The following is a 24340-nucleotide window of genomic DNA, read 5'->3' as shown; positions in this document are numbered from 1 at the left end:
GAGTTAATGGGGCCATGCCAGTTAGTAGGTCTGTGCCCTCAGTCAAGGTGCAGGACAATGTCCAGAGGAGAAAGGAAACAAGTTCCAGGTTGGATAGGTCTTGGCATGGACCTGATAGGTCTATGCACTTGATTGGCCAATAGGCAGTTAATTGATTGCTTTGAATCAAAACTGTCATTTTGGCTTCAATGATGTAGATATTTTACATTTAAGAAATATCAGTTTCAGTTGTGTATAGTTCCATTGTGAATGTAGAAGCATGGATATTTTATTTTTTAAGACATAACTGCAAACTATGCCATAAATTGGAGGTTGGCTTGTATTTCCTTTGAGGAGGCAGCAGTGAATAGTATCTAGAACTGTGCTAATACTGTCGCCACTAGGCACATGTGGCTATTCAAATTTAGATTAATTAAAATTCGGTTAAATTTAAAATGGAGCTTCTTAGCCACACTAGCCACATTTCATGTATTTAGTAGTCACATGTGGCTAGAGACTAGTGTATGGGACAGCACAACTATAGACCATTTCTACCATGTTGGACTTGTCTAGAATACGGGTGGAAACCTATGGCTTGTTGGGACAAATCCTGCCCTCTGCCTGCTTTGGTAAATAAAGTTTTATTAAAATTTTAATATTTAAACTTATTTAACTTTAAACTTATTTAACGTTAAACTTATTTAACGTTAAATAAGTTAACTTTAAAGTTAAACTTATTTAACTTGATGGTTACACCCTTTCATCTATGTGTTGTCTTTGGCTGCTTTTGTGCTACCAAAGCAGGATTTAGTAGCAACAGAGGCTGTAAGGCTGAAAAGCTGAAACTATTTACTCTCTGGCCCTTTACAGAAAAAGTTTGCCACTCATGGCATTGTAATTTCCTGGGAAGAGGCTTGAGTGGGAATTGGAGTACCTGGCTTGTCCTTTCTCTAACAGGCTTACTCTGAACAGGGCCAAATTTGCTGACCTCCATTCTAGAGCCCAAGTTTTTCTTCAAAGTGGTCATTCACACTGCAACAGATTGTACTCACAGCTGTCTTAAGTTGGCAATAATACCAGCATTACTAATAAAGTTACTGTAATTGTGTTGCTGTGTATTGGGTAGAAGGAAATTTGAGAAGCAAGGCAGTCTGCTGAGGTATCGCCCAAACAGGTAGTCAGGCTTCTTGATAGTTTCTCTTCAGAAGGAGAGAATGAGAAAAGTCAGCTTGGAAAAGCTTACTACCTCTCCCTTGTACTGATGAGTGTTGTATTCTGTGGCCTCTTTCCCTTTTCTTATTCTTTCCCCTGTTTTTTACCTCTCTCGAATTAATGTAGTCCAAATTAGACCTGTACATATTTCATGAAAAGGACAGAGGTGACATTATGTGGATAGCTTCCATCCCACGTTCAATAATTAAAATGACCCAATAAAGAGACAGCACTTTGAAGTAGAAAAAATTACTCTCCATGTGCAGAGAAGGTGAGATGATTCTCTGCTTTTCTGCTTTGAAGTTGGGATTGTGAGATTAATGATTTTATCAGCTGGAAATATCCAAGGAATTTTCTTTTCCTTTTTTTTCTTCTTTTAAAATCTTTGTAAATGGAAGTGAAGAGAGTTATCTAATGATATCCATCTCACAGAGGAAGCAATTTAAGTTGAAATTAGCTCTAATTGTTGGATCATAGGCAAGGGATTTTTGGCAGCAGGGTAAAATACACTGAAGTGATTTTCCTGCTTCTTGGAAAAACAGGGAAATAAGAGTCTCCCTACCTAATGTGGGTTAGTGGGTGAGTATTCAGTAGGTAAGATATGTTATGTTTCATCGTGCCCTACAATGAAAGAACTGAATTTGCGTTCATGTGAAAGATACTGTTTTCATCCTTAGAAGAGGTTTCATGTGATAGCTCCTTCCAATTAGACCCCTGAGTCATTGCTGAACGCTCTTGCTAAAACAGAAGAGGACTCTCTCTAGAATGGAAAGAGCCCTACTGGTTTCTCTGGAAAATCTGTGCCATCAGCTATCTTTGGCAACTCTTTTAGAATATGTTAAAAGTGACAGATGTCACTGACTCAACGGTTAGTCTCTGCAAGGAAGGCTTTTGCCACCACAGAATTTGCGTTTGGGAGGTAGTAGGTTGAAGGCTGGGATGAGAGGGGAGGCAAGTTGTCTGGGTTTGTGGCTATGTGGCTTGGCTCCTGGGTAGGTTTGCTTTAACTTGTACAGATGCCCAGATGCTCTTTGACATGTGTGCAATAAATCAATGGAATAATAATTACACACACTCACACACACACAGACACCACATAGCTCTTAACATAACATTTTACTTTTTAAAATAGCTTCAAAGGACCGTAAGGCCAAGTATCTTATTTTGCTACTTCCCTTGATGTTTCCCACGTACCAATTTACCCTTATCCACCAACACATTAATTTCATGTGAGTAGAGATAATAATAAATAGACTTCAGCACCTTGACTTTTATGGATTTCAATGAATTACCAGCATATCCAGAAATCAGAAAGAAGAAAGGCCTAGCTATTATTTTATCATCTGAAGTAAAATGTGATATGAAAAACACAGCATTTAGAAGTGGGAGATGTGTGGACATGCCTTAGCCTCACCGTTTAATCACTATGACGTGAACAAGACTTAATATTTCTGAACCTCCATGTCTTGATCTGTAAAGCAGCAGTCATTGTACCAGCCTGATGCATCTGTATGAAATGTGCTTTGATTCTACTAAAGGGTTTTAGCTATAAATTGTGTTGATTATTATCATTGTTGTGATTGTTATTACTATTGTATATCAGAATGTTTGGGGAATACTCTACCTCACTTCTTACGGGTCTACCTTTGTGGGTCTCCTTTGAATTTTTGGTGTCTGCTTTTACTGAGCTCAGACTTTTATATTTCAACTGAGTCACTTTTTTATGCCCTAGAATGATGCAGAGAAATGAAGATACTATGAAAGTGCCATCTATTTTGTTCTAGCTCCAACTTAAAAGATTTCTTTCTGTTTTCTTGCGAGTACACTTTGCCCCAGCCTAGCGTGATTTCTGAACCGCCAGGCATGACATCTCTTTTGCATCTTTTTTTGTGTTCTGGAAGATATGTTATGTGACAGTGGTATATGATGCTGCTTTTATAATCATTTCTGTTCCAAATAGGTTAGGGAAACATTCTACTTGTAAGAAAAAACACTTGACAACATGTTAATTAAAGAATGGCAACACATGCAGGTTAAGTTAGTGGCAGCTCCATAGTAAGGGTCCAGAACATTTTTCGTTTTGCTTTTTAAATGTAATCAATATAAGAAAATCTCATGTGATCTGTTGGCTCAGTTCCCAGAAAATTCACCTTGGCACATACATACTTATATTCATGTGCAATAACGTATATACTCTCAGGTAGTTTACAGACACCCTGAAGCATTTCCAAGAGTTTCACATTAAAGATCCTTGCCCTATAGATTTCATGCATTTTTCATTCAACATATATTTTTTAAATGACTACTATGTGCCAGATATGGTTCCTGCCTTCATCCAGTCAACATTATATTGGGTATGTGGATGTATGATAGAGAACTGATCACAGTACCATAAACACTCAGTGAGTTCCTTATCACTGGTTAGTAATAATTCCACACAAGGTCTTAATTGGACTTCATCTTTCTTGGGTTGTTTAAAGGCAGATAAGTAAAGGAAAGAAAGAAGATAGAACTAAATGTTTAACTCTTTTGAGGACTAGAGTATGCAAGCTATATGAAACGTCTATTTAGGGACTTCCCTGGTGGTGCAATAGTTAAGATCTGCCTGCCAATGCAGGGGACATGGTTTTGAGCCCTGGTCCGGGAAGATCCCACATGCCGTGGAGCAACTAAGCCCGGGCGCCACAACTACTGAGCCTGAGCTCTAGAGCCCATGAGCCACAACTACTGAGCCTGTGTGCCACAACTACTGAGGCCCACGCACCTAGAGCCCGTGCTCCGCAACGAGAGAAGCCACCACAATGAGAAGCCCGTGCACCGCAACGAAGAGTAGCCCCCGCTCGCCACAACTAGAGAAAGCCTGCGCACAGCAGCAAAGACCCAACACAGCCGAAAATAAATTAATGTTAAAAAAAAAAGGTCTATTTATACCTCTTATAATTTAAGGCTAATATTGCTAAGGTGGTTACTCTGATAATGTTAAGATTTTATGTTTTGATTAAAATTGATCCTCAAAAAAAAAAAAGAAAAAAGAAAACTGATCCTCTTTTGAGCCTACATTCAAGCAACCTGGCTTTCCTTGAGAAAGGGAATGGTATTTATAGGCTTACAGATTATTTCAGGAGTTACTGCATCTAGTTAGAAATGCTTCAGTCAGCTATACTTTAGGTAGACCCTTCCCTCAACTTGTCTAAACAAGCAAGGTATCATTTGATGATATTTTATTGAGCATCTATGATGTGCAAGGTGCTGGACAAGGTGGGACCCATAATCTCAGAAGCTGTTGGTTTTGGACTTATTAATTTAATTTTATTGCCCAAATGTCTACTGAGCACAAGACATGGCAGCTATATTGATTTCCAGGAAGTGTGGCTAAGTGTTTTCTATGCAATACATTATTTTAAACTTTGCTTACAACTTGTGAATTTGGTATTGTTGACCGTTTTTTTTTTAAGACAAGGAAATAGAGGTTCAGAGTGGATGTGTATCTTGCTCAAGGTCACAGAACAGTGAGTAACAGGGCTTGGGTTCTCAAGTTCTAAACTCTTAACTAGAAATCTAGCACTTTCCGTAAGAGTCCCAGTGGCTGAGGGCTTTCTTTGTGTCAAGAAGCTGACATACATTATCTCATTTAATCTTCATGGCAAAGGTTATGGCAGGTTTTATAGTTCTTTCTTAACAGGGAGGTTCACTAGGGATTCAAGAATGCTTACTAGGTACAACCCTCTACTGGCTATGAAGAGGGATAAGAATGAATAACTCTGAGATGTAAATTCTTACAGTAACATTGTGGCTATAACAGTGGCACTGTGGCCATAGTAATGAAGGATGTCACCTAAACTTTAGGGAGGGTACCATTTTTCATGAAGACTAGAATTCTAGTATATTAAGAAGAATTTATTGCATAATATTTAGTTTTTATTTCTTTAAAGATGTTTGTGATATGTATATATATACATATTCAAACATGCATGCACCCTTTGTAGAAAAAAAGTAAAAGAATGGACAGCAGTATCTTACTGTGTTTTCTTTTTATGTTAGACTCAGGTGATCTTTAAATGGCCTATGATACACATGCTGTACATTTGTAATGTAAAAATTAAATGCATTTTTAACAGAAATGATGGCGATCACTTCTTCAGGGAGGTTGTGCAAGGTACTGGTGGAGGAGGTGGTGTTTTCTGAGCCTGTGGCAGCATTTTTTGTTCCTCTGAGTCATGGATGATTCAGTGTGATAACACAACTAGAAAGCAAAGTTGGGCTGTCGGTTTTCAAGATGAATCATAAATCCAAGCTTTTGACGATGAAAATGTTGTTGTCACATGGAGAAAAAGAACAAGTTTTATGAGTCCTTCCTTGTTTCTTGGTTTGTTTCTCATTGAGATGGGCCCTCTACCCCACTTCATGGTGAGGCTGGGATTCCTGGATATAAAAAGTCACCCTGACAAGGAGTCGGGAACGCTTTGTGACCTCCAGGGACTGCGGGACTAGATGCATGCACGTAAGGCTTTGCAAACTATTCAGATACTTAAGGAACTACTCTTTCTTCTGAACTCACACATGTTGAGCAAAGGAGGTTTTTAAATGACTGGAAATAATATTTGCCACAATACATAAGGTGGGATTTACAAGGAGTTTTCCTTTACTTTAAAACAATAATTTCAGTTTTCCTTTTTACCTCTTGCTTCGGTTGACTGGCAAGCAGTAAAGTCCTTTTTAATCACTTTATTCCAGCCTTCAAAGGATAATATTTAAAGTGTCCTTTTTTTTTTAAAATTTATTTTTGGCTGCATTGGGTTTTCGTTCCTGCGTGCGGGCTTTCTCTAGTTGCTGTGAGCGGGGGCTGCTCTTCATTATGGTGCATGGGCTTCTCACTGTGGTGGCTTCTCTTGTTGTGGAGCATGGGCTCTAGGTGCACGGGCTTCAGTAGTTGTGGCACATGGGCTCAGTAGTTGTGGCTTGTGGGCTCTAGAGCACAGGCTCAGTAGTTGTAGCGCACGGGCTTAGTTGCTCTGCGGCACGTGGGATCCTCCCGGACCAGGGTTCGAACCCGTGTCCCCTGCATTGGCAAGTGGATTCTCAACCACGGCGCCACCAGGGAAGCCCCCAAACCAACTTTTAAGACTGTCAAAACACCCCAGTGCCAAATCAGGGTGCATTGTATCACTTAAGACTTGCAAGGAATGTCTTTAAAATTAATAAATTAAGGGGGTTGGTGAAAAAATATACAAAACAAAATCCCGGTGTCACTTGTAGTTTTCCATTCTAATCTCATCACTGGCTTCACATTTTAAAATGTTTTTATTTAACCAGGAAAGGCATCATTGGAAATTTTTATTGATAACACTCTTAACTGCAAGAAAAAGACATAAACCTGCAAAGCTGTAACTATCATGGTGGCCACAATTGGGAGGTCTGCAAAACAGTTTATTACCAGTAGAAAAAAAGGTCTTGAGAAACACAGTTGTTATAGGGGTCACCACCTCTGCTACGTGCATTTTATTTTTATCCCTTTTCATTTTGAGGGTATGTACGATGGCAGTGCCAGACTGCACCCTTTCCCCTCTCCTAATGTCTGTGGGCTTTGTTTTGATTCTCTCTTTATTAATGATGTGAAAACTTTGGGGTCACATAAAAATGAGCCAGGGTCAGGCTTTGTGGGCCCCAGAATGCTGAAAATGTCCTGGTATCTAGCTAGTGAAGACATTGTTTAAAGGGGCCAGGCTTTACTTCCTGAGATTTTTTAGCTGTTTTGCAGATTTTAGATAATCGGGTGAACTTTGCAAGGCAGCTTCATACTCTTGCTTTCCTAAGGTAAAACATGAAAGACATGTGGTGGAGGAATTAAAATGTGCTATGGCTGTTGGCTGCAATGGTTTTTTTTTTTGGCCTATTAAGGATGGTACAGGTAGCTGTAGACATTATTTTATTCCATAGGGCCAGAGTCTAGTGCTTTTGTTGTTATTATTGTTGTTCAGGCTTTCATAAAATGCCATTTTTTTTTAAAAGGGCTTCAAATGCTTGGCTTATTTATGTATGTATGTATGTATGTATGGCTGTGTTGGGTCTTCATTTCTGTGCGAGGGCTTTCTCTAGTTGTGGCAAGCGGGGGCCACCCTTCATCGTGATGCGCGGGCCTCTCAACTATCGCGGCCTCTCTTATGGCGGAGCACAGGCTCCAGACGTGCAGACTCGGTAGTTGTGGCTCAGGGGCCTAGTTGCTCCACGGCATGCGGGATCTTCCCAGACCAGGGCTCGAACCCGTGTCCCCTGCATTAGCAAGCAGACTGTCAACCACTGCGCCACCAGGGAAGCCCCAGAAAATGCCATATTTCACACCTTGTTAGTATAAAATTGCTTTTGACTTCATAAACACAGGTGTTCAGTTTGAATCTTAATGAACTGTGAAATAGGTAGATGTCTAAAAGGAAATTCTATAAATTGTGAACATGGCTCTGTCAGCACACTAAATGGATTAGGAAAATTCATTGTCTGCTGTGTAACTGAACACCAGTGTGATGCATGGACAGGAATTAGTCCTGAAAAGCCAATAAAATGGAGGAAAAAAGTAGTGCCTAGGAGATGTTGATTGTCTGGGTTCCCCCCACCACAAATGAATGCTGGTGCAGAAGGACTCGGAAATCAGGATGGCTATTCCGAGGACAGCCAAGAAGGAATACATATGAACAGACAACACAGAATTTATAGAGTAAAACCACAAACACCTTATTTTCCATTGTACTAAAATAATGATATTTTACAGTACTCATTTTATATGTAATTCTGCTTTCAATTTTATATTGTTTCTGCAGCTCAAATCTCATTATAAGTGTTCCAACAAAAATCGCTTTTTAATCAAAAACTTTCCAATCCTTAGCCCATTGTCAACTTATTTTGAGGAACTTATTTTTCTAGTGAAACAAAAGAATTTGGCCCTTCTTTGTGAGCTCGTTGGGATATTATTTGACCTGTGTAGCTAAACGTGTAATTAAGATAACTGATTCATTTTAATTTCTACATTAAATCCCTTCATAATCTGTTTGCATTGTTTTGGGGTGTAGAGATATGGAGTCAGAGCCCTTCATATTCTTTGAAAGAAAAGAAGTAGATCATTAGTGCTTTTGTTTGGTTTTACTTCTGTTTGCAAAAGACATTGGCTATACTATATTAAGCTGCAACTGAAAGTGACAACATCCAATTAGCTAGTCATCCATGAGAGAGTGCATGTCCATGGTATGTGTTACTTACCATGGTTTGCAGGAAAAAAAGAATATATTTCGGTCATGTCTGTGGGAAGCTGGCTTGCCACTTTAGAAAAGGAGATGACAGAATTTAGGAGGAGGGAAATTCAACAAAACTCTCACTGACCTCCAAGCTCACAGTCTTTCTTTTTTTTTTTTGTATGAATTTTATGGAAAACAGAATTTATTAAGTACTTCCATTCACTTTTTTCCTTTTGGGGAGCACCATTTGGAAATAACCAGTGTACGTTGTGATTATGTTCTCCCTGACACTGGACCACATTTGTAATACTTGCTTCCATTCCTCTGGAAAAAGTCTAACATTTACTGTGGTTGGGTTTCTTTATGTGTATATTTACATATCAAACCAAAATGTAAAGAGTGAAGTTAAATTGCAGGGCTTCTGCAAGAATCTTTTACCCATTTTCATATGAACTTTATTCTGTTTAAATTAAATACAGATATTTATTCCACACAGACATGTACTTCCCTCTTCTTATTTAAAAAAAAAAAGGGAGAGAGAATACAACTTGAGGTAATAAGTTGTGATGATGAGGATCATTTTAACCCTATAGCAGTTTGTTTTTGTGGCCAGCATTTCTTTCTTGAAGTGTGTGAAATTTATTTTCTTGCATTTATTTTTTATTTTATCTTTAAAATTTCAACGTGAGTGATTTATTAAGCCCTTGTTATCGTAACAGAATGATGTTTGGCCTCTAAAATACTACTTGGCAGTTGTTAATTTGAAATTGGACAGATGGTAAGTTCTGTCATTAAGATCTGGTCAAATGTGAAGGAACAAAGAAGATCCAGCTCCTCATTTACTGAGTGTGACTACTTAGCGTAGTGCCTGCGAAGCTGGTTGTCAGAGGGTTGGTTCTCTCTATAGTGATGACCACCTTTGACACCTCTTCTGAGAGCAGTTGAGGACAAAGGGAAATGCACGTCTAGGAGAACTGCTTGGGACTGCCAGGTATCTAGACCTTAGGATTTGTCAACTCTTTCAACCTCCCTCCCATCCAAAGTTAAAAAGTACATTTGCAGAAAGATGTACGTGAGTTTTAAAGATTTAATTTGGGAAAATTGAATCATATTTGCTCTTTGCTCTGTGTGTGTGTGTGTGTGTGAGAGAGAGAGAGAAGAGACAGCACTAAGGTATGGAAGCTAGGTATACAGCATCATTTTGGTAACCTTTGTTGGATCTCCAGTAGATTAAATAAACCTACTAAATAAAGTACTTACTGTGTGTTAGGCGTAGTGCTAGGTGCCAGGAATACAGAAATAAATAAGAGAATAAATGTTGCCAATATTACACTCATAATATGATTATTGAAAAATGTTTAAGAATTGTTTGTAGTTCTTTTTCTCCCTGAGTATCCACTAGGATTGACTCATGGAAAATTCAATCTAGTGGACTGTTGGTTACTTATCAGAGCAACCCCATAGAAACTTTGGGTATATAACAGGGCCTCTGAGTAAGCTCATGAAAGCAACTAACCAGAAAGAGAACTTGTTTCAGTGCTTGGAGCCGTTTTCATTTACAGATCTTTAAATTTTCAAGTGTCACTTTCTTGGTTAAAGTCTCTAATACAGGTTGTATAGGACACAAAAATAGAATCTTATTCCTCAGGGACATTGTGGCCTAGCTGGGGTTTTCACTACTGTGCCGCATGCACTTGAGTATTTATTTTAACCCTTTGTTAACCTAATATTTATATAGAAGGAAAACTTCATCACAGTATAAATTTCTTGAAGGAAAGGATCTTTTGGCTTATTCACTGGAGTATATGAGCTCTGAGAGCAGTGCCTAGCACAATATAGGAATTCCAAAAATATTTGTTGAATCTATTGTTGATCTTTGGTATCATTGGAGATATAGTGGGAGAATTAGATGAGATATTGTATCATGGTAGCAATGGAAATATCCATTCTTAGGTGATGCTTTAATGTTAGTATTATGAGAAAACATGGATTAACCCTTCTGTAACTTAGTTATGGGGAAAACTTTCCTAACTATGTATCAAGATCTGGTAGCAATAATATATAGGATTGATAAGTTTGATGATATCAAATAAAGAATTTTTACAGGGCAAAAATTATCATAGATAGAGTAAAAGGCAGATAATTTGGGCAATATACTTGCTAGTTATGCTGCAGAAAGAGGGTTTATAAAATTTTTTTCTTTTTTGTAAAGTTTTTACAAACAACCCTAAGCGCCAACAACCTATAGAACCAAAGGGCCAACAACCCTGTAGAATAATGGGCTTGATATATAGATAATACATAGGAAAATAAATGCGAATGGTGCTTGATTTATGATGCTCAACCTGATACATGATCAGAGAAATGCATATTAAAACTACATTGAAAAATCATTTTTTTATTTATTAGATTGGCAGAACTTCAAAGATTTGAAATGTATGCTATTTATTGGTGGGGAAAAATTAGCCCTATAATAACATTGCTGTTAGGAATGCAAAGTGGTATATCCCCTTTCAGAGGGGAATTTGGCAACATCTAGCAAATTATACAAGTTTGCCTCTGACTCAGCAATCCCAATTCTAGGAATGGATTCCAAAGAAATACAAAATATCCAAGATTTTTCATTACAACACCATCTGTAATAGTAAAAGACTAGAAACAACCAACACATCTGCCAGGATGGGACTTACTGAATAAATCACTGTGATCTACAGATGGATTACTATGTAGCTGTGTAAAAGATGAAGCATGTATATACTGATACGGAGTGACCTCTAGGATATCTGGTTAAGTGAAAAATAAAAAGAGGGTGGTGAAAAGTGTTTAGGGTATGCTAGTGTTTACCTAAGAGATTGAGGGAATGCAAATATATATGTATGAATGTACATATTTGTTTATATTTTAAAGAAAATGATGGACAAACCATAATATTAAAAAACAAGTGTTTTTTTTTTTGGTAATAGAATGAGTGAACATGGAGAGAACCTAGACTTCTTTGAATATAGTTTGTTTTATAGATTTGACTTTGGAACCATGTAAGTATTTTACGTAATTATGAAGCAAAATTAAATCCAAAAAGGCAATCTCTAAAAAGTTAAAGTGAAACAAATGAACCTCTCTGTGTATCTGAGTGGTGTTATAACCACACTGAGAGGATCTATTCCAAGTGACTATAAAATATGTATTTTGAGTGTACATCATAGTGGGATATAGTCAGGAGAAAAAAACCTGCATAGAATCTTAAACTCTTTTCAGTGATTATATTATTGGTTGTAGTTATGGATATTATTTATTCTAAGACAGGTGTGTGTTGAAGAATGTGGTAAAATAAAAGAGTGTTTCTGTTGGTGTCAGTAAGAGCTTGGATTTTCAAAACTTGGGAGAAAGAAGATACAAATGCAAGATTGATGAAGTTAAGTAAAAATACTGTAGTCTTATGTATATTTTAAAAAATCTATATCAATATATATCTGTAACTATATCAATATCTATCAATATCTATTATATCCTAGCTGTGTCGCTGGAAAGTCCTAGAAACAAGAGCCAGTCTCTGGTAGTGATAGCTATTCCTAGTGTCAAATTTGCTGTTTTCTCACTAAAGGCCTTTTTAGAAATGGATAAGTCTGTGTCTGGAGGCAGGAAATGATGACATCTTGTCATTCCAGAAAGTAGGGAAGCTATCAAAGATTGATAGGACATGTCAAAAGGGCTCAAGAGCAAATTAAAAAAAAAATGTGCCCACTGAACAAAGAATTTGAGCATTAATAGCCCAGAAAATATGCTTCATTCAATCCATGAGTTCAGAATGAGAACTATTTAAAAAAAACGTTTTTTTTTGGTAGATTCTAGGGAGCATTTGAAACTAGTAAATAAAGGGAAAGAAATGAGCATTCTTTGTAACTCTTTTGTATAAATTGTACCTCGGGGTAGCGAAGAGTCGATGCAGAGAAGATTCTCTTTGTAGAAGTATTCCAGCTAATAAATGACTCTCACCATTTTGCAACCTCTGATGATTTAATGGATCTGGGGATTGAGCTTTAATGGATGCCGTATCAAATATTACACGTTTCCTGATAGAGGTATGCTCTGTTGCCAATGAAGTAGGCTTGCCAGAAAAATCAAACCTGAGTCTTACTGGAAATACAGAGGACAGAGAGGAAGTTGGCAAACAACCCCAAGGAGTGCAGTGTGGAAGCTCCCCACCATGGGAATACTCTTGCAGGATAGATGACTCCATGGTTTTTTTGTTTGTTTGTTTGTTTTTTGTTTTTTAACACAACAACAATAGTTTTCAAGGACGAGGAGAGAGAAAGGCAGAGAGGGAAACCATGGATTAAAAAACTTGAGACCTATGAACCAATTATAATGTATGAACCGTATTTGGATCCTGATTCAAATAAGCAAAATGGTAAAATTGTGAGCCAGCTAGGGGAATTTGAAGGTTGAACTGATGATAGTAAGGAATCATTGGTAAATTCTTCTTGGGTGTGATGATAGAATTTTTTAAAATATAGACTCCTTATCTTTTCAAGTTACATACTAAAATATTTACAGATGAAATGGTATAATACCTGGGATTTGATTTAAAATAATCAGGGGCCTGGGGAGGGAAAGATAAAACAAGTGTAGCCATTAGTGGATACTTGTTGAAGTGGGAAATGAGTACATGGAGATTCATTATATTATTTTCTGTACTTTTGTATGTTTGATATTTACGTAAGAAAACATTGAAAACAAAATAAAAATAAACGTCAGTGACTTGCATAGGCGCTTTGAATTTCATTCCCAGTGACATGAAGATGCCACAAGATGTCTCCCATCTACCTATCTTGGGACTTTATGTTCTCATTTATACAGATGCTGTTGCAGCTAAATTATTCTAAATTCGTTGGTGACCTTGAAGATGATTTCAGACCTTTTATCGAATCAACCAAAGTATACTCTTCAGAGGGAAAAAGTCTTGTTTTAACCTTTTGTAGTTTTTCTAAGTCTTTGTTTTTATGAGAGTGTAATTTGGATGTAAAAGACCTAGAAGAAAGCATTGGGAAATCTGATAGGGAAGCCGAATCAGTTGGGCTTTTTATGTTGAAGCTTTTCGAAATCTTTTTTCAATCTAGCCAGTCCCTGTAAGACTTTGCAGCTGGCTGTCAGGGACCTGCTGATGACTCACTTCATTTAGGCAGGGTCAGTCCTTGATAACTTCCTTGGAAATGGCTTGGGCTGCCAGGCACAGACCACGGCCACATGATTTTTGCTTGACATCATTTCTTTTACCCACAATGATGGGTATCAGTCATCAGAGGATCTAATTTCTATTTTACTCTCAGTCTAGAAGTTTAGAAGACTTTATTTTGCCTGCTTGGATTCTTCAGTTAATCTTACAATCAGGCTGTTTTCTGATTAGTAAAACAGAAGTCTGACTCAAGGAATCCTAGATATTTATCTTACATATTTAAGAAAGAGAGAGTATATAAAAGATGAAATACAGGTAGTAAAACCTTGTTAATTTTATTCTTTCTCCATGCTGATTTTTTTGGAATCTTCTTGGATACTACAAAAGGAGAAGCACTTTCAATATTGACTTGCTAGAGTGTGCCAGTGTGTTTTGTAAATTGACTTTATCTAAATCCCAGTCTAGAAGAAGTAAGCCAGTTTTCTCTAGTCCTTTTCTAGAAAGTGAATTTTAAAGTAATACCACATGTTGGATGAAATACAATAGAGTTAAGATCATTATCAAGATATCTTAATGTACTTAAAAACATTATTGACAGACACAGAATTGATTCAAAAATGTGCGTACAGGAGTTTAGTATGGGGATTGTTACTTCAGTAATAACCTTTGTTTGGTGAAAGCTGGAGAACAAAAAGTTACAATTGTAATAATATTTCCTATATTAATTACCTACGTGCAAAATTTCAGTGAATAACGTGTATAGTTTTTGCAACAGTTCTTTTTTCCTATTATATGTTCGATTAGATTATTGAAATGTGATCTTATGTCTGTTGAGTCTAATAATAAAATGGTTCTGGTTTCAAAAAAATCTTAATGTACCGTAGAGTGGATTTGCAAACATAAAAAAGAAAGGATGATCATTAATTTGTGAAGATTTGAGAGAAAATTAGGACATGGGCGATTTGAAAATATTTCTTTTGTCCAGTTATAGGACTTGTATAGGTAAGTTCCTGGCAAGCTCATTTTCAATTCTTTCTTTCCTTTTGGACATATTTCTCATCTTCATTTTTCCACATATCTTTAAGTACTGGCAGACATCTATTTGTGCTCATAATCCCTGGGTGATGTGGCCTCGATCACTTTTTCTCTTGTCTCTCAGCACAGTAATTAACATTGAGTTTCCAGAATTGTTCTCTAATTTGTAAGTTTGTTGAGGATGGAGCTATCTTGTCTTATATATTTTTTTCCTTTTGCAATGTCTAGTTTTGCTCAACTCCCTCTCTTTAGCCACTATGGGTTTATCTCAAAGAATCTTACAAAGTTTTGGGAATGTTTCAGAGCCCAAGATTTTGCATTGACTGACCACTGTGGGAAAGTGAATTCAGCTTTGCATTTATTTTCATTTTTATAATACTTTGCTATAATGTCAGTCTTTTAGAGAGAAATTATTACACAACGCCTTATCCTGGGCATTGTACTATCTGCAAGCTGAAATTTGTAATTCAAATTAGGAAGATTTGGGCTTCCCTGGTGGTGCAGTGGTTGAGAGTCGCTTTCCAATGCAGGGGACGCGGGTTCGTGCCCCGGTCCGGGAAGATCCCACATGCCGCGGAGCGACTGGGCCCGTGAGCCATGGCCACTGAGCCTGTGCATCCGGAGCCTGTGCTCTGCAACGGGAGAGGCCACAGCAGTGAGAGGCCCGCGTACCGCAAAAAAAAAAAAAAAAAAAAAATAGGAAGATTTCTGAAGAACATGGTTCTTGTATTTATTGGCAGGCTAGTGCTTTATGCTGATGATTAACAAAGTTAGAGTGATTTTCCCTTAGGTGCTTACAATTGTAAAAAATCAGTGGAATGAAGTTACTTATGGCATCAATGCAATTTGACACATTTTGCCAACAGGAAGTCTTTTTTTTCTTTTAGCATCTTTATTGGAGTATAATTGCTTTACAATGGTGTGTTAGGTTCTGTTGTATAACAAAGTGAATCAGCTATACGTATACATATATCCCCATATCTCTTCCCTCTTGCGTCTCCCTCCCTCCCACCCTCCTTATCCCACCCCTCTAGGTGGACACAAAGCACTGAGCTGACCTTCCTGTGCTATGCGGCTGCTTCCCACTAGCTATTTTACATTTGGTAGTGTATATATGTCCATGCCACTCTCTCCCTTCGTCCCAGCTACCTTCTCCCTCCCCATGTCCTCAAGTCCATTCTCTACGTATGTGTCGTTATTCCTGTCCTGCCCCTAGGTTCTTCAGAACCTTCTTTTTTTTTTTTAAGATTCCATATATATGTGTTAGCATAAGGTATTTGTTTTTCTCTTTCTGACTTACTTCACTCTGTATGACAAACTCTAGGTCCATCCACCTCACTACAAATAACTCAATTTATTTTTTTTATGGCTGAGTAATATTCCATTGTATATATGCACCACATCTTCTTTATCCATTCATCTGTCGATGGACACCTAGGTTGCTTCCATGTCCTGGCTATTGTAAATAGAGCTGCAGTGAACATTGTGGTACATGACTCATTTTGAATTATGGTTTTCTTGGAGTATATGCCCAGTAGTGGTATTGCTGGGTCGTATGGTAGTCGTATTTTGTGTTTTTTAAGGAACCTCCATACTGTTCTCCATAGTGGCTGTATCAATTTACATTCCCACCAACAGTGCAAGAGGGTACCCTTTTCTCCACACCCTCTCCGGCATTTATTGTCTGTACATTTTTTGATGATGGCCATTCTGACTGGTGTGAGGTGATACCTCATTGTAGTTTTGATTTGCATTTCTCTAATGATTAGTGATTGCCAACAGCAAGTCTTATATACCACTAATTGAAACAATAGTAGCATACCATCTTTATTGAACATTTACCAGGTATGAAGCCCATCTGTGATGCCAAATAATCCTCATATCAATCCTATGAAGTTGATGCTACCTGATTCTGATGGACTTTCTTATTTTATAGAACTTTTATATGGGCAAAGTAACCATAGTTAGAATGGCTTTTAGTAATTATCTGTAATACATATTGACTGAGAAACTTCAGAGTAAGTTAGATGACTTTAGGATCTCCCCATGTGTAGATGCAGAACCAAAAACAGCATAATGGAACACATTCAATAATAAAGGCAGAAACAAAGAACTGTGAAACCCTGGGAATTAATGTGCTTTTGGGGAGGGAGTCCAGATAGGCATTAAAGAGGAGGAGACTTTCAGATGGACCCTGAGTATGAAAAGTGTTTGCTATGATGGAAAAGGTGGGGCGAAAAAGGGTATTTGAATCATAAGATATAATATAGATGGTGAAAGTGTGGCCTGTAGAAGGCACAGTGAGTAAGTAACTGTGGCCGGAGTGCCATTTGGTGTGTGTGTGTGTGTGTGTATGTGTGTGAGAGAGAGAGACATGGGTGGGTGGGTGGGTGGGATGGGTAGCTGGGACTGTATGGCGTAGTGATTGAGTTCATCAGTTTGGGGATCAGAGGCAAGCCTGGTTAGAGTCCTAGGTTTGTGTCTTCCTAGCTCTGTGTCAGCTGAATTTGCTCATTCATTCATTTATTTATTCAACAAATACTCATTGATGTCTTCAATGAACCTGGCATTACCCTAAGTACTAGGGATGGAGCAGTGAAAAAAAACAGGCAAAAATTCCTGCTCTCAGGGAGCTTTTCTAGTGTGTGTTTTTTTTTTCAGGAGAAAGTGTGGAGAAATCAAATATGAAAAGGACCATCTAATGGCCAGTACAGTAGATCAGATAATGATTCCAGGTGGAGGGAGGAGTGAGTGCCCAGGCCTCAGGCAGGAATGAGCTTTTATGTACACAGAGCCAGTGAGGCCTGAGGAGAGTGGGAGAAGGTGAACTTGGAAAGATGGGCAGAGGCCAGGCCAAGGAGGGTCTTGTGGACCACAGTAAGGAAATAATAAGATTGTGTTCACAGTGCAGTGGGAAGGCACTAGAAGGATTTAAGCTAGGCAGCAGGTGATCTGATTTGCATTCCTGATAGACCACTGTGGCTGCTCTGTGGTGAATGGCCTGTATTGTGCCAGAGAGGAGGCTGAGAGGTCACTGCAGACATGCTAGTGAGGAGTGATGGTGGGCTAGAGAGCATGTGGAGATAGAGAGAAGAGGATGGTTTTCCCATCCATTTTGGAGGGATAGTTGTCAGGTTATGTGGAGGAATTGGATATGGAGCGAGAGTGTGAGGAAGGAGAGGAATCAAGGACAAATTCTGAGGTTTGAGGACTAAGTTGGATGGGCAAGTCATGTAACTCTTTGAATTCCAGAGAGCTATTCCAAGGATTAAATGGGATAGGAAAAGCATATGGAATGGTAGATGAGTTCATTAAATATGCTTTGTGTTCTCTTGGGGTGTTTGGACTCAAGGTATAAAGAAACAAAGCCCATAGAGTGACAGAGAAGTTGAGAGAGGGCTAAAGAAAAGGTACTTAGCAGAAGCCATGTGGCAGCCGAACCCAAGAAGAAGCAGAAGTCATGATGTGGAGAGAAAGGAGGGTGGTGGTAACAGTAGCAGAAGCAGTGGCAAAAGAGAGATCGAATTATAAATCCAATGGGCGTTCTGGTGTCGCTTCTGAGCCACCTGGTCTCCTGGGATATCAGAAAGGGAATTTCTGTTCTCTCCCAGACCTGGCTGTACTGTTGCCCACAGTTTTCTGGTCCTTCTTTTGCTCCCGCCTCCCCACCACGAGCCCTCTCTACCTGGAAAAATCCAAAGTTGTCCACTCATTTAACCTGAAGGAGCCAAAATAAGATGAGTGAATTTCTTTCATGTTGGAGGGCCCATCTTTCTTATAAATGGATTTTTATTTATTTTTAAATTATGATGTAATGCAAAAATGTATTTGTATTGTGATTTTGAAAAGTAGAATAAAAAAATTTAACATGTAGAATAAATTCCTCTTCAGTCTTCTGAACACAGTGAAGTTGTGTCCTCTCCCCAGGGGTAACCACCCTTATTTTGGGGGTGTACCCTTCCATATATTTTCTAAGTAGTTACATACTTATCAAATATATACATATATTGATATTGTGGGGATTTTCCAAACATAAATGAGATTATATGGGATATTAAAAACAGTAACTTTACCAAAAAAATAAAGTAAAAACAGTAACTTCCCTTTTTCACTTACTGTTTCTTAGAGGTCCTTCTATGTCAGTACACACACACCTGCCTCACTGTCAACAGTTGCCCATTACTCCACTTACCATGCTTTAGTCACTCTTTCTCCTATAGATGAACAGTTAAGTTGTTTCCAAAATTTGTTTCCAAAATTTCTGTTTATTGTTGTTTCAATAAATAAATAAATTTCAAATTATTGGTTCCAATAATTCTGCTACTACAGAATTATTTTGAGAGCTGGCCTGTGCTACCATGCAACCTTTCACCCATTTGGGCAAAACCAAAGTGATCTTGGTGAAGTTCTTTGTCATTTGGTGGCTGTGCAGTACATCTCAGCCCTAGGGTTGGGCTGAGCTGCAGGCGGAGTCCATGGAGCTTGTGTGGATTGCAAGTCAGGCACATGTGGCAGCAATTTTCCTCTGTTGCTGCAGGGAGGAATTAGAACTGCTGGGCAGGGTAAGCCTCAAACATTGCAGTATCCTCAAGAAAAACTTGAAGTAAACTACCCTATTTATATTAACACCTAGTAAAAGAAAATATTAACTTTGCTAAAATAAACTTCTAAAGAGACAGGTTTAATGAGAATTTCTGAATTAAATTTAAGGGTTTTAATTAAACATGCAAAGGATAAACAGTATCTTCAAAGTTCAGCCTTTTAAGAAGTAATAACTGTTTCTTCAGAAGGAAAAATATTTAACTGCACTGAATGCCTGGATGTTTGATCTTTGAAAGTTGGAGCCTTTGTGTTTTTGAAAATTCATATAAAAACCTAAGTCATAGGGCACTCACAATTTGTGTGCGTTCTGTAGATAGGTTCGTGGAAACTCTGGATATCTTTGAAGTAATCCACCTTTGTTTTAGAGAAAGACATTGTACTTGCTGAAAACCAGTGAGTGTTCTAACTGGTGTCATCATACTATATATATCTTGTGAATACTCTCAAAAGTAAAGACAATAATACAATGCAAATGGTTAACCTGTCTGTGCCTGTTTCAGGGAGAATGGAGGGCTGGGAAAGAGTAATGTGTGTGTTCTAGGGACTTTACAGACCTTGTCTTAGTAAATTGTTATAGAAATCCTGCAAAATGAGGTGCTGTCCTCATTTTTCAGGTGAGAAAACTGTGGCCCAGAGAAGTAAAGTAAATGTCCCAGAGACATACAGCTAAAAAGTGGTAGTGTAGGATTTCAACCCAGCGTTGGCCTGACTTCCCTGCTCTTTCAGCTGTGTGATTCTGGGTTTATTTTTGCTTTCCATTTTGGATTTGTCAGTACTTTTACTACCAGGAACTGAAACAAGCTTCCTTCGTGATACTTATGAAGTATCATGATTGTTAAATTCACTGGCCAGCCTTGACTCTAAAATAGACCTAAAGGTCCTGAAGGTCTTAGGTTAACTCCTAAGGTTACCAGAGGGCCTGGCAAGCAAAACGGTGGACACCTGTTTACAGAGTAGTTTGCTTTTACAGGGTAGTTTGCTCTTAAATGCCAGATGTGGAGGGGTTGGATGAAATAGTTGCTAAGATTTTTGCACACGGATAACTCTCCTCAGGTATTCAGAACTGCTTGCATCATACGATACTAAATCAGATAATTCTAATGGGAATTGCTGTGGATATTCCCTCCATCACTGCCATGCACTCCAGGAACTGCTTTCTCTCCCTGTTCCCATCCTTTATTTGGACAGTTATAAAATTACAACCAAGGTGAAAACCTCCCACCTCTTCAATATTTCTATTTTGGCTTCTAATTTCAAGATTATAATTTCTTTCCTTTTTCCTTCTCTGCCTTCCTCAGTCTCTTAATTCCTTCCTTCTTTCTTTTCAATATCCTTTCCAAAGGAAAGGAAACAATCACTCTCTCCTACTTTCTACTCAGCTTGTAGCCCTCTTTCCTTCCACTGAGTCCATATAACCCAGGGGTTCCCATATCAACGTGATGGGATCCAGACACGTGTTGTAACTCAGGGAAGCCAGCTGAGTGGAGACTGTTGTAACTAGAGAGCAGAGGCCCAATCTGAAGCTGATTCTTGCCCTCAGGAACTAGGAATCCAGTGTTGCCAGATCTTCTGACTTGAAGAGAAGCAGGAAATCCAGACTTTTTGGTGGAATCTCTGTTTTTTTAGTGCTGGCAACCAATTTGAAAATTATTTTGCAATAGTGTGCAGTCAAGCAGAAGACATGTGTTAGACATCACTTGGAATTTCTTAGTAAACCAAAGAAAAATTTCAAGCTTTCTTACTTTGAGGGTTATCACACAACTTCTTCCATACTTCCCTACGTTTTGACTGAGGTGATCTTATCTTTGGTAGGTTTATTTCCCACAAGTGTCATCCCCAGATCACTAGGAGGCAGTGGAGTGTTCTGTTTAAGATCCAGACTTGAGTATCAGCTGCATCTAGGTTGAATTATAGCTTTGTTACATAATAATTTTGTTACCTTGGATGGGTGATTGCAGCTCTGTGAGTCACCAGGAAAAGGTGACTACCAATGATCTGTCTTAATTGCTTTACAGTACAACAAATCCTTATTGAGTGCCAACTATGCACCTACCAGACACTGAATTAGGTATTGAGGATGCCACAGCGAACAAAATCAGACATGGCTCTGGCATTCCTGGAGCTCACTGTCCAGTGCAAGAGAAAGATATTAATCAAATAGTCTCAGTAATACAATTATAATGAGAAAAGGAGGTTAAGTGCTCTGCCCAGTGAAAGGTGATTCTAGGCTGGGCTTCCTGGAGGAAGAGATGCTTCATCTGAGATCTGGAAGGTGAGTTGGAGTAAACCAGGTAAGAAAGGGATGGATTAGTGTTTCTGTCCAAAAGGCCAATGTGTACTTCCTTTCCAAGGTATTGAAATCACACTGCTATTATTTAACCAGATTGAATAATGATCTGAGCCCAAGTCAATTTTACATGGTCCCGTTTTAACAAATATTTTCAAGGAGAGACACAAAAGTACTGTTAATTCTCTGCAGCTCTCTAACAAAATTCCCTTTGTCAAGTGTAGCAGTAGTTAGATAGTATAGTCTAGGTCATGCTGCAGTAACAACCTCAAAATTGCAATGGCTTAAGGCACAGATCGACAAATTATGACCTATAGGCCAGATCTTGTATATGCCTGCTTTGGTAAATCAATTTTTATTGGAATACAGCCATGCACATTCATTTACATATTGTCTATGGCTGCTTTCCCACTACAATGGAAGAATTGATTAGTAGTGAAAGGGGCTACACAGCCTGCAAAGCCAAAAATATTTACTACCTGGCTCTTTACCAAAGAAAAAATATTACCAATCCCTGTTTAACGGTATTGGTGGGAGCCTCTTTAATGGGAAACTGGAAATTATACTGCCTACACATGGGGCTATGTAAAGGAACACATTTGTTCATGGAAAGGACCTAGCTTGGTGCTTGGCAATGTCATATACTGCTTCTGCTATTTGTTATTTTTCTTAATAATATCTTTTTGGTTTTCTGCTCTTAGAAACCCCTGCTCTAATTGCTAAGCCTTGTGTATGTTATATCAGTATTATTACTGCCACTACTAACAGTAACGCTTTACATTTAGTGCTCATCTATGGTGTTTAAGGTATTGTGCTGGGGACTTTGTGTGTCATCATCTTGAACTCTTACAGTGGTCCTGTGAAGGAGAAGTATCCCCATTTTATAGACCCTGTTCTTATTAGTAACAAATACTATCATTGACTGAGCATTTACTCTGTCCAAACATGGTGCTCACATAAGTACTAGGTCCTTATAAAACCATCCCATTTTACAGATGAGGAAGCTGATACCTAGAGCAGTGAGTAACTTGCTCTGCTCTGAAGTGGTAGAGCTGAGATTCTAACTGCAGCCCTCTAACACCAAACCTTGAACGTACTTTCCGTTACTGTACCATCCCACGTGCCATGAGTAATCAGGGTAGAGTGGTTAAAATGACAGCTTCAGTCACCTCTTGGCCAGGCTGGCCCATTCCTTGTCCCGGGGACAGCTTCTCTGTTGCATTTCCTCTGCTCAGAGTAGTTTTGCCTTTTCTTTCCCAATGTGTACAGTCTGCTCATCTCCAAACCCCTTTGTCTTAGAGAGGCTTGTTCTCATTGCTTTTGTGACCTCTCCTTCCTCTGACCTAGGTTGAGCTTTTGGATTGCTCATTAGATGCTAAAGTGACAAAACCGAGTAGACTAGGATGAGCCCCTTGCAGAGTAGGCACTCATTTAGTGTGTTTTTCCGGTAGATTTAGTGAGTTACACCTATCATTTCTCTTCCTCCTCCTTTTTTGGTTTTGAATAGCTTACTGAGCACTTTATATGTGGCAGTCTTCATGCTACACACATCATGCCATTTTCATAGCACCCCTGTGAGGGGGTCCTCTTATTAACCTGATCTACAGGTGCAGAAACTGAGGCTGGCCCAAGGTCTCATGACTAGGCAGGGAATATCCAATAAGGACGAAGATGTCCATTGGACGGACCAGTTGTCTTGTCTGAGCAGCTACTTGTATGGAATGGAGGCCAAGTGGTTCCCTTCTAAGGATTATTTCAAGTTCATATTGACAAGGAGAATCCAGGCAATGGCTCACTACCAAATAAGTGACAAAGCACAATGGATGAATTTATGATTTTCAAACATAACTAGAATTATTTATTCAGTTTCTCAGGTATTAAGCACTCACTATCCACTGTGAGTGAGCACTGAGCTGAGCATAGTGAGAGCATCTGCAAATGCCTGAGGCAGTCTTCCCCTTCTAGGCAGTATGTAGCCCTGGAGGAGGCGGCATCAGCTATTAAGAGCTCAGGCTTTGTGTCTGGGGACTCAAGTTCCAGTCCAGGCTCTGTCACTTGACTAATATTGGGATCTTGGGCAATTTGCCTAACTTTTCAGAACTTTAGTTTTCCTAACTGTAAAACAGGATGATGGGAATACCTGCCTTAAAGGGTTAGCATAAGCATCCACAGATAAGATGCAGGTAAAACATTTAGCACAGTGCCTGTCACATACAGACCACTCAATAATGTCTTAACTATGAATAGATGTAATCTATAGTAGAGAGAAACATGGTCCCCAGGAAAGTACAAACAGGCAAACATGAAAGAGGTATTGGAGAGGAGAAGAATAATTCCTTCAGGCTAGGGGGTGTTGGGAAGGCTCCACTATGGAGGCAAACTGGAACTTGAGGGATAATAGAATGCTGATGGGCAAAATGACCAGGAGAGGGAATGGCGTCCCAGGCTGAGGAAACAGTGTGAGCGAAAACATGGAGACAAGAGAGTCGCGTATGTTCAGGGAATTCTTCATGGGGTTGGGTGGCTGGAAAGGGGAGGGCAAATGGAAAGATGTGGAGAGTCTGACTTTATGAATATTGAAAAAAGTATTTCTGGAACACATGACTGCGAGTATGTGGTGGTATCCCAATGAATGTGCAGCTGTTCCTTCTGTGGATGCCTGCCATTCCTGGAGGCTGCAAAGTGATCCCCTTCTCCTGCAGGAAGATATAAAGGCTTGCTATTCTGCTCTCAAGACATTAGTGCCTTGACTCCACATTACTGGCAGGACAAGTTGTCCCTCCCAGGTTCAATACTAGAGATACATCTGCTCTTACAACTTGTAATTCC

General features: G+C 38.8%; 1 protein-coding gene across 1 annotated transcript in view; it reads left to right on the top strand.

Annotated features, from left to right (window-relative positions):
- The window catches only part of ERC2 (ELKS/RAB6-interacting/CAST family member 2), a 750321-nt gene that overhangs the window by 288528 nt on the left and 437453 nt on the right, over positions 1-24340 (top strand). The gene's annotated exons all lie outside the window — the stretch shown is intronic.

This window comes from Delphinus delphis, chromosome 10 (assembly GCF_949987515.2).
Source record: "Delphinus delphis chromosome 10, mDelDel1.2, whole genome shotgun sequence".
Taxonomy (NCBI): Eukaryota; Metazoa; Chordata; class Mammalia; order Artiodactyla; family Delphinidae; genus Delphinus; species Delphinus delphis.
Note: the sequence above shows the minus strand (reverse complement) of the source record. Positions and strands in the feature narration are given on the sequence as shown.